General features: G+C 37.4%; 1 pseudogene; it reads left to right on the top strand.

Annotated features, from left to right (window-relative positions):
- The first annotated feature begins 1,622 nt into the window (after positions 1 to 1,622).
- Positions 1,623 to 8,630, top strand: LOC149239233 (phenylalanine aminomutase (L-beta-phenylalanine forming)-like; annotated as a pseudogene).
- Positions 8,631 to 11,083: the final 2,453 nt, after the last annotated feature.

Below are 11,083 nucleotides of genomic sequence, written 5' to 3'. Positions count from 1 at the left end.
GAAATAGGCGATCTCTTCTGACCTCATATGGCTTAGAAAAGCCTAAAATTAGTCAATAATAATTGTCTAATTGTCTAAGCAAAACTGCATATAAACTGTAGCCAAGAATTATATTGACCTTATTAATAAAAGTCCTAAAATAGGGGTTAAATACTCACAACGGTCATAGTGGTAAAGCTAGACATTACTTGTCTAAGATTCTATCAGAGTCTGATTAACAATCAGCTTCTCATCTGCCATGAAGCTATGAGAAGGGCGATCAAGCTTCCTTGTTTTGTATTTCATTTCAATCCATTTGTCTTTAGCATAAGCGATGGTGTATGCACTCTCTGTGGGTATTGTTGAAAGCAGATCAAAGTGTCACGGCTAGCAAAAAACACAGAGATGTTTTCTATTGACAAGCACAGCGCAGGAAAATACACAAATAGCCCACGAGCTTTACAGCGTGAAAAATCGACAACGTGATTTGAAAGATTCGAACAGCAGGCCAAGTTTCTGTCAAACTCAAGTCATGTCATTTCTTTCCATGCGCACAGGGTTGCTATGGACATGGATAGGCCGAAGGAGCGTGCGATTCGCGAGGCAGGTGGGAATAAGAAAAAACAATGCATCAGATTTTCCACAAACCCTTCAAATACAAAACATAACGCAGCCACAACATTAACAATATAGGTACAAAGAGTAATTGACTTACAGTGATTTCCCTGGGAAAGTACTTGAAAATGCAAGGTGGGCAGCCTTGAAGTATTCCTGGGCAGAAATCCCATGTGTGAAGCAAACGAGTCTCTGCAAAGATATAACAGCACAAGGCTACGCATGCAGGGAAGAAAGACATGAAGAGTCTCTGTGAATAGTCTCATGGCCAGCAGAAAGTCTCATCGCCAGCAGGCAGTCTCTGCGAAGAGTCTCATCACCAGAAGGCAGTCTCTGCGAAGAGTCTCATGGCCAGCAGAAGAGTCTCATCGCCAGCAGGCCAGGCCTGGCCTTTCATGGCCCATTACCATGGGAAAAAAACCATTTTTCTATGAAAAAAACAGATTAAACAAACGGCAGAAAACACCCCAATCATCTAACACACAGAATCAATGGCTCAGGATTGCACACGTCACATTTTAGGGATGTCTTTCTCAGAGGGAACGCCTTACGGCGTAAATATTATTATCAACCAACATAAATTCATTTTAATTTTTAATTTACTATTTGTTAAGAGAAATCAAATACCTAGAGATAGAAACATTTCTTCAAGTTTCACATTCAATAAAAATTTGCATAATAAAAAATGTAGATTTAAAAAACTAAGTAACTCTAAATTTAAATAAATTTATATTGATTTATTAAAATGATTATATTAATAAATGTAAATATAGTTGATATAAGTCGAAAATGAAAACGTAATACTAATATTAAAAATAATAATAATATTTTGAATAATAAAATTAATTCGATTTTCCAACCATGGCTAGTTCCCTAATCCATGGGATACAATTTGAATTTTGTGTCTCTTGGTGCAATTAACAGCACCGTGATGGTTATAAAGCCATGGTGCTGTCTGTGAGAATTCCATGGTATGCTTTCAGGATTCTGAATTTCGCGTCAGTCTGTAATCTTTGAGCTAGTCTGCAATGGAGTACTTCCAATTAAATAGTAACAGTTGTATAACTGCCCATTCTCGTTCTTGTCACGTGGAGGACATCGTCCTTCTTATCAAGACGTTCAACGAAACCAACTGCATCAATGTCGATGGCTCCCGCATCAGCGTTGCCCATGTCACAGCCCTGGGCCGTAGGCCCCAAGTGAAAGTGACACTAGATAATCATGCCGGGAATTACAGAGAACGGGCTGAGAGGTGTTCGTTGTGGGTGCAAGAGAAAGTGAAAGGAGGAGCTGATATCTATGGCGTGACCGCTGGATTCGGCGCCTGTTCAAGCAAGAGGACCAACCAACTGAGCGAGTTGCAAGAAGCCCTAATTCGATGTCTGCTAGCTGGAGTATTCACCGACCCTTCTTCGTCACCGGGGAGCTCTCCCCCATCACCACTCGATGTGCCATGTTTCTGAGAATGAGTAGCTTCATCTATGGCTGCTCTGGGATTCGATGGGCGATCATGGAAGCGCTACAGCAACTTATCAATTCTCATATCACGCCCAAATGCCCCTTGCGAGGCTCTGTAAGCGCTTCAGGTGACCTAATTCCCTTGGCCTACATAGCAGGTCTGCTAATTGGGAATCCCCAAGTCAGGGCTCGAATTGGGGCTCATGGTGAAGAACAAGAAGTGCCTGCACCAGAGGCTCTGGTGAAAGCAGGTCTGCAGCCCTTCAAGCTCCAGGCCAAAGAGGGCTCTGCTCTTGTCAATGGCACTTCGTTTGCCACTGCCCTCGCTGCCACCGTCATGTATGATGCCAATGTTCTGCTCTTGCTCGTGGAAATGCTCTGTGGAATGTTCTGCGAAGTCATCTTCAGGCGGGAAGAATTCGCGCATTCGCTGATCCACGAGATGAAGCCGCACCCAGGCCAGAGAGAGTCGGCGGCACTTCTTGAATGGCTTCTCAAAGACAGCCCCTTCCAGGAGCTTTCAAGAGAGTATTACAGCATCAATTCTCTGAAAAAGCCCAGACAGGACCGCTATGCTCTGCGTTCGAGTCCCCAGTGGCTGGCCCCTCTGGTGCAGACCATAAGAGAAGCCACGGCCACAATTGAGACAGAGATCAACTCTGCCAACGACAATCCCATCATCGACCCTGTCAACGGCAAGGCCCTCCATAGCGCCAATTTCCAGGGCAGCGCAGTGGGATTCTACATGGATTATGTTCGTGTAGCTCTGGCTGGACTGGGGAAACTCATCTTTGCACAGTTCATAGAGCTCATGATCGAATTCTACAGCAATGGGCTCCCGGGCAACCTTTCCCTGGGTCCCGACTTGAGCTTGGACTATGGCTTCAAGGGAATCGACATAGCCATGGCTGCTTACAGTTCGGAGCTTCAATTCCTGGCTAACCCAGTCACTACCCACGTTCACAGCGCCGAGCAGCACAACCAGGACATCAATTCTCTGGTCCTCATATCTGCCAGGAAGACTGAAGAAGCTCTAGATATCTTAAAACTTATGCTGGCATCGCACTTATACGCTCTCTGCCAGGCAATAGATCTGCGACAACTGGAACAAATTCTTCTAAATATTGTGTTAGGAATCATCTCAAGCGTTTCAGACGAATGCCATCTCCCGGAATCCATTAAAGAACAGCTTATTAGCGTTGCCAGGGGTATTCCAGTGTACACATTTAGAATCCCCCTGCAACCCTTCCCTCCCACTTGTCTCTGCCCTCAAACAAACAATTCTTGACACCATTGTTACATTCCACGATATTAAAATTGTAGAGCAGATAACAGAGTTCGAATCCCACCTCAAGCAGCGCCTTGAAGACGAGATAACAGCAATGGTGCTTTCATCCGAGGAGCGCACCAACAGTCACATGCTGGAAGGCTCCTGTTGCAGAACGTTAATCCATGGGTATAAATTCTTTCCTCTGTATGCATTTATCCGGGAGGAACTCAACGCGATAATGATGATTCCGAGGACAGACCACACGCCCCAATAGGGCACCCAGAAGGTATTTGATGCAATTGTTGATGGCCGAATCACTGCACCTCTGCCTCAGTGTCTCATGGCCAGTAGAAAGTCTCATCGCCAGCCGGCAGTCTCTGCGAAGGGTCTCATCGCGAGCAGGCAGTCTCTGCGAAGAGTTTCATGGCCAGCAGAAGAGTCTCATCGCCAAGAGTCTCATTGCCTGGCCTTTCAAGGCCCATTACCATGGGAAAAAAACCATTTTTCTATGAAAAAAATAGATTAAATGAACGGCAGAAAACACCCCAATCATCTAACACACAGAATCAATGGCTCAGGATTGCACACGTCACATTTTAGGGATGTCTTTCTCAGAGGGAACGCCTTACGGCGTAATTAATGTGATACAAATAAGACAAATATAATGATTAATATTAAAAGAAAATACAAAATATACATATCATTCTCAACTTTAAATTTGAAGAACGATAGCTTTGAAAACACAAATTTTTAGGCTTTGTTAAGATATGTATATTTTTTAAATTTTGGTTTCTTAATTTTTATTTTTTAAATCGATGTGAAAATAAATTGATAAATTCACAACAATCATTATAAGAACTTCAAATATTAAAAAAAGAAATTATTATTATTAAAACACATGTAATACAAATTTTAATAAAATTTTTAAATTATATTTAATATCTTGCCATATATTTTTATTTCTACAAATATTTACATAAATATAAATATTTAATAAATTTTCTTATTTTAATCCAATATTAAGCATTATGGTTTGCAGTTTATTCCAATATAGTTTTGTTGAGTGAGCTTTGAATTTTGGTATGAGGGTTGGGTGATTTGAAATGTCCACTCAGGTTTAGTGAATGAAATATAACAATTTGTACTAAATTATCCAAGTAAATGAATTTTATTTAATTTGGAATTTTTATTACTGAATAAATGAAAGAAAAGGTTGTTTATTTGTTGATTTTTAAATATAATGTTTTGAATAATTTGAAATTTTCATTTCCATTTAAGTTAAGTGAATAAAATATTGTTTATTTGTTGATTTCCAAATATAACGTTTTAAATAATTTGAAATTTCCATTTAAATTGAGTGAATGAAATGTTATTTATTTATTGATGTTTAAATATAACAATTTTACTCTTACAATTTTGTATTTTTCAATATTTTTATAAAAATGTGTATTTTTTTTTAAATTTTGATTTCTCAATATTTTTTATAAATTGAACTCAAAATAAATTTCTAAAAATTATTATAAAGATTTAAATTGTGTTATAAACAAATAAAAGAATTAAAATTTCCAATACTGGAATATATACACATATTTATATTTATACAAAATATAAACCTCCATGAGCCCAAGTTGTGTCATTTGAAGTTCTAGTTTGATTTGATTTGACTTGAGTTGAGAAATGTTGTCTGAAGTTCCCATTTGATTTGATTTGACTTGAGTTGAGAAATGTTGTCTGAAGTTCCTGTTTGATTTGATTTGACTTGAGGTGAAAAATGTTGTCTGAGAGTTTGTGTCATTTGAAGTTCCAGTTTGATTTGATTTGACTTGAGTTGAGAAATGTTGTCTGAAGTTCCCATTTGATTTGACTTGAGTTGAGAAATGTTGTCTGAAGTTCCCGTTTGATTTGATTTGACTTGAGTTGAGAAATGTTGTCTGAGAGTTACGATCAATTTGTCTCACACTTCCATTTCTAAATATATCTATCAATTTCTCATGCAAATTTGTCTACGTGAGCTGCTTAAAAGTGCGATACAATTAGTTGCAGGTTCTTGATTGATTGACAGAAGGTAATAACATTTAAGCGATTACGTCATCAACAGTGCGATACAATTAGTTGCAGGTTCTTGATTGATTGATAGATTACGTCATTAATGAAGATGCAGAAACAGATGAAGATGGGGCAAGAATTTGGCAGTAAGAGAGATAGAATTGCAGAGACACTGTATGCATCGGTTAGGTGTTGTGACAGCGTTAGGCTGGCTGAGCCCCATGATCATAAAATTATTATTGACGACGACGACGACGATAAAATTATTATTGACGACCACCATGATAAAGTCCATTACAAGGAGGAGGAGGAGGAAAACAGCGACAGGTACGGTACTGGTAACAGGTGTAGCAGTTACAGCTATGAAGCCCAAGAAGACCTAATTGGCGAGTTGTTCAGGATCAAAGACATTCTTGCAGCAAATCCTGGAGATGAGGAGGTAGTAAATTTTATTATTTTATTAATCAAGTACAGTTGCAAGCAAGCAATTATAGCGATAGTTTTATTGTTATTGCTATATTTAAGTTATTTTATCAATTTAATTTAAGGAATTTATCAAAAAAGCGAATTCTAGTGTGATTAAGTAATTTTCTAGGTTTTGTAAACCTGTGAAATTTGGAAAAATTAATATCAAGGAATTAGGTAAATTTGATTGTGAAACTTGGAAAGATTAATATCAAGGAATTAGGTAAATTTGATTGATTTCTGCGTCAAGAAAGGAATATTATTTTCTTAAGAAATAGAATAATTTTAATTAGTATATAATAATTTATTATAAAGGAATATCTTATTTTTTATAAATAAAATAATTTTAATTAGTAATATATATATATATATATATATATATATATGATTTAAGAAGTTCATGTACAGATATGTGTTATTATTATGAATTAAGTAAGTGGTATAGACTTCATGTTAAGGTCGCTTTCCTTTAGGAATGTCGAGGAGGCGTATACATCTAAATTTAAATTAATCTCTGTTACAAATGTTGATTTACATTCACCCAGTGATTTATCAGAATTTGGGAGGGAGTCATTTCGGCTCCACTCTCCCTCATGCTCTGCTCTCCTCCACAGTAGAAAAAAGTGGATGGTCTTCAAATTGCAAATAGTTAATTAAATGAAAGAGATTTGAATTATTGCCCACTTCTAGGTTTATTCTCCACCAGTACATGATTTGCAAAGCTTTAAATTATTATGATAAATTTTAGATCCTTTCTAGTTGTTTTATTACAACTTTAAATTTATTCTTAAACCGGCCCTCTCCCCTAGCTTTAGCTTCAAAACAGTTGGAATTTGCTTTTTATTTTTTCAAACTTGTTAAAAACGCCTCTAGCCACTTCTAAGTCGCTAATCATAGTGATCTCTGACATGAGTAGATTTTAACTGCTATCTAACCTGCTGGCAAGAAGCCATAATCACTTATCATTTCACGTGTTGCAGTACTCCGTTGCTCAGCTGTATGAGTGCTTGAAAAGACTGGAATCGATGCAACTCGCAGTGAAGAACCTAAAGGTAATAATGCGTTTTTAGTCATTTAAAAAATGCACAGCTTCATGCAACAATAATTAGACGTAGGGAATTCCCTAGTCTCTTATCTGTGTGTGCAATTCTATGGCCAGGACACTCAGATTGGGAGACAAGTTAATCGGTTGCGGAAACATAGTTCAAAGGAAATTCAGTCAATGGTGAAGAGGCTTAACAGGTATTTTAAGCTGCAAAAACCCCACTCCACCCCCCTCTCTCTCTCTCTGGTGGACCTTCATTAATGTTGGAAGCATGGATAAATATCTAATTCTGAATTCCAACAATCCCTTATGCACAAGCTGTGTAGTTATCGTTATACTCACAGCAACAACGTGTTTGTTATTAGTTGCATAATAGAAATTAATATAGAGCATTTATTTCAGCTAATACAAGTGATTTATATCGAGCATTTATTAATTTCACCCAACTTAGAGGCTTAAACGTGCTAACTGCTTCGCTACGGTAACTAACTTAGAGGCTTCAACGTGCTTACTGCTTCGCTATGGTGTACTGCAGTGCCTGGAAAATCGTTGCTGATGAATGGGCCGAGACCACTGGTAATGTTGTCATCTCAGCTATCTTATTTTCCCCCAGCACCTATCCAAGCTTGTCATCTGTTTTACTACTAGCCTTTTTGTACTTTATTGCGTTTCTCATATATATGCATCATTTTGTCTGTAGCAGGTTGTACCTCACTAGATTCTATTTCTATTTCACCTGCAAGTGTAAATAATGGCCGAAATGGACTCCCTTCACCCCCACTTGATGAGTGGGAAGATGGCCTAAATGGACTCCCTACACCCCCACTTGATGAGCGGGCTTTTGCAAACCAGATGACTTCCAGTACAGAAATATCTCAGGTACTCTTCCTCAAATATATGTTTAGGGTTTGGTCTCTTCCTAAATGTGCTTGAAGCTGAGATATAATGTGGTCATGAAAAATTGAACACTCAAATATCATTTAGCCATAGCTTCTTTCCATGAATTAGTAGAATTGCATACTATGAAAAGACTTCTTTCCATGAATTAGTAGAATTGCATACTATGAAAATGAAAATGTGAGCAACAACTTCTAACAATAAATACTTTCCTTCCTTAAAATAATGGCTCTTTCAATGAATTCAATGCACATCAATCATCTAAAAGAACAAATCACAAAAACAGTAAAATTCAGCCACTTCTATTAGAATGACCTATAACTAAACATCTCCACCTTCATCGATTTACATGCATGCAAGACCTATAACTAAACATCTCCACCTTCATCGATTTACATGCAAGATAGATTATAGCATTATAAAGGACACGAATAAAAATACACTTTGCGTAATTGGATCTATTTGTAATATAGCAATTTGTGTTCTTTTTTGTATTTGTACAACAGAAATCAAAATCTCCAGATGACACCTCTTTTAAAGTGAAGCTTGAAGCAGCAAAAAAAAGACTTCGGGAAGGATATCAAAAAGTAGAAAATGGTTTGTAGTCTTTCATTGGAATGCATTTTCTTTTATTTCAAATTTGTTCCTACATTATTATTAAATTAAATTAAATTGTGAACTAGTGAATATTGGCTCAGGGAACTAATGTAATGATGTTGTATTTTTGCAGCCAAGAAGCAGCGAAGGGTTCAAGCAATTCAATTACAAGACCTACCTAAACATGGCGCTCAACAGTTTCATGCTACGCCAGTGCCACGACATCATCGTCAGTGGCTGAATAAGCCCATATGGTGACATCATCGTCGGTGGCTGAATAAGCCCATATGGTGATCCCGGACTCTTCATAGCTCAGAGAGTAACAGAACTCAGTTTTGTTTCCCTTCCTGGTCCATTTTGGGTCCGTTACGTAGCCTGAGATTATGGAACATCATAAAAACTGAATATCAACTAACTTTTTAATTAAAAATTTGGTGCCACATTTATATCCATGCTTTCATATGTGTACTTCGCTTGAGATTCAATTAGAAACCATGGTTGGAATCCAATGTTTTACTTCTATGGTTTGGTTGAAAAGATGGACCATTATGGAAGTTAAAATAACTGAAGTTTGCAATTTTAATAATGGTGTTTTTTTTAAGAAATTGAATATATGTCTAGAAAAGATAAGATAGGCTAGCCATTATGGAAGATAAAATATGTGAAGAATTGAATATATGTTTAAAAAATAGACTATCAGCCTAGGCAAAATATATGTGAGTTCGCATTTTTTTTTAACAGTAGTTTGTTTTTTTGGGTGGGTAAGAATAGAAAATATGTTTAGGTTAATATTGAAATTAAAAAAATATATTAAATTGAATGTTTTATATGAGTGTGTAGTTTTGGTTTCTTAATTTTTTTAAATATATGTTTTTGACATATTAAAAATAAAATTTCATTTTATTATTTTTTAGTGTTATATATATATATATATTGTGATGCAAGTCTCCTTTAGAGTGAAAGGCCATTTAATCCTCTCTTGAGATGCAAGTCTCTTTTAGAATCAAAGAACATTTGATCCTCTCTTGATATGCAAGCCTCTTTTAGAATCAAAGGAGATTTGATCACTCTTGGTGTTTGGTAGATCTAGAGTTAAGATCTAGATAGTTAGCCTCTTTTCGAGTGAAAAGTGTTTTGATTCTCTCTTGAGATGCAAGCCTATGAAAGGAGAATTGATCAATCTTAACATGAGGTGTTCCGAGAGTATTTTGACGGTGGAGATGGTGTCTTGATGGTAGGAATATATGGATGAAGGTAGGAGGGAATGAATGAAGTTTGGAGAAACCTCCTAGCCAAGCCTAGGACCTCTAAAAGGTTTGCCTTGCACCAAGATGGATGCCCAAGGTGTCTCTAATTGCCTAAATAAAATGATTGTGGAAACAAATATTGAGAGAAGTGTGAGAGGTAAAGGGAGAGATGGAAAATTCAAAGTGGAGGTGAAATATGTGGCCACCCCTATAGCTCAATGCAACCCTGTTGTAGATTTAACCCAGAAATATATGATAATAGAAATAAACCCAGAAACAATAAGATAAAAATGGATAGAAATGCTTCTTTATTAATCAAACCCTTAAGGTAGGGAAACACCATACATTCACTCATTAAGGAAGGAGAACACTCCACAAGCCATATTCCTGTTCTTACAATAATCCCTTCTCTTCCCATGTGGAGTCTCTAGCCTCTATATAGGCCTCATACATACAATACCATGGGTCATTACCATGGTTCCCTCATACCCTCAACTAATACCATGAGCCCATTACATTATTACTAACTACTTGTGGTCCCTTACATGACATGGGTTAACCACCTTATTTATTACTATGGACCATCCCATTATTACATTATTACCTTGGATACCTCCCTTGGTACCCCATATTATCCCCCCTAGTTATATAACATTCCACCCCCCTAAGCATGTTTCGTCCCCGAAACATGGGAAGAACACAAATAATAAGATCTACTCAAAAGAGTAGTCCACTGATACCATGCACGTGCATCTAGCCATCGAAGAGAAAGGTGAACCCTCGATCTCGTTGGTGCCTCGCTCGCTTGAGATGGAAGTCGACTGTGGTAGCTCTTCTGTGTGGATGTGTAGTAGGTGGATCCTCGTTCCTCTCGATCTCTCATGCGGGGGTTGTTGTCCATGTGGCTAATTGGTTGCCATCTTGATGGTTGTCTTGCGGGGTGATGTGGGTGATGATATGTTGAAGTTTTAACCCACGATGGCTTTTTCTTTACTTCACCCTGCTGTGGTGTCTGTTGTGGTGTCTTCTTTTTCAATATGACTTCAACCATTGAGCCCTCTTCTGATGTATCATCACCTGTAACCTTTTCTTCTTCAGCCTCTGTTTGTGTTTGATTGTTGATCATCAAAGGCTCATCATCTGATATGTCAGTCCCTGGAACATCTTCCGCTTCAGCCTCCATGTGCTCTACCTGCTTATTGATGGAAATATCCTGTAATGTAATTTTCTTCTTTTTATACCAGAGCTTCAGGAATTTCTTTTGCACATTAATATTGATAGTACCCACAGATTCCATCCAAGGATATCCCAAAACAATATCCATATTATCCATATCTGAAGCATAAAAATCACCATGCAACACATATTTATCCATAGAAATCTTCAAATCCTTGTACACTTGAACATCCTCATTATCAACTTGTGCAGTTTCAATGTGTTTTGCTGGAACTTGCAATCTTTTTG

This window comes from Pinus tabuliformis, chromosome 8 (assembly GCF_031772625.1).
Source record: "Pinus tabuliformis cultivar Carrire ecotype Pingquan chromosome 8, CPIR1, whole genome shotgun sequence".
In the NCBI taxonomy this organism is placed as follows: domain Eukaryota; kingdom Viridiplantae; phylum Streptophyta; class Pinopsida; order Pinales; family Pinaceae; genus Pinus; species Pinus tabuliformis.
The sequence above is the reverse complement of the archived record's forward strand: the minus strand, read 5'-3'. Positions and strand labels throughout refer to the sequence as shown.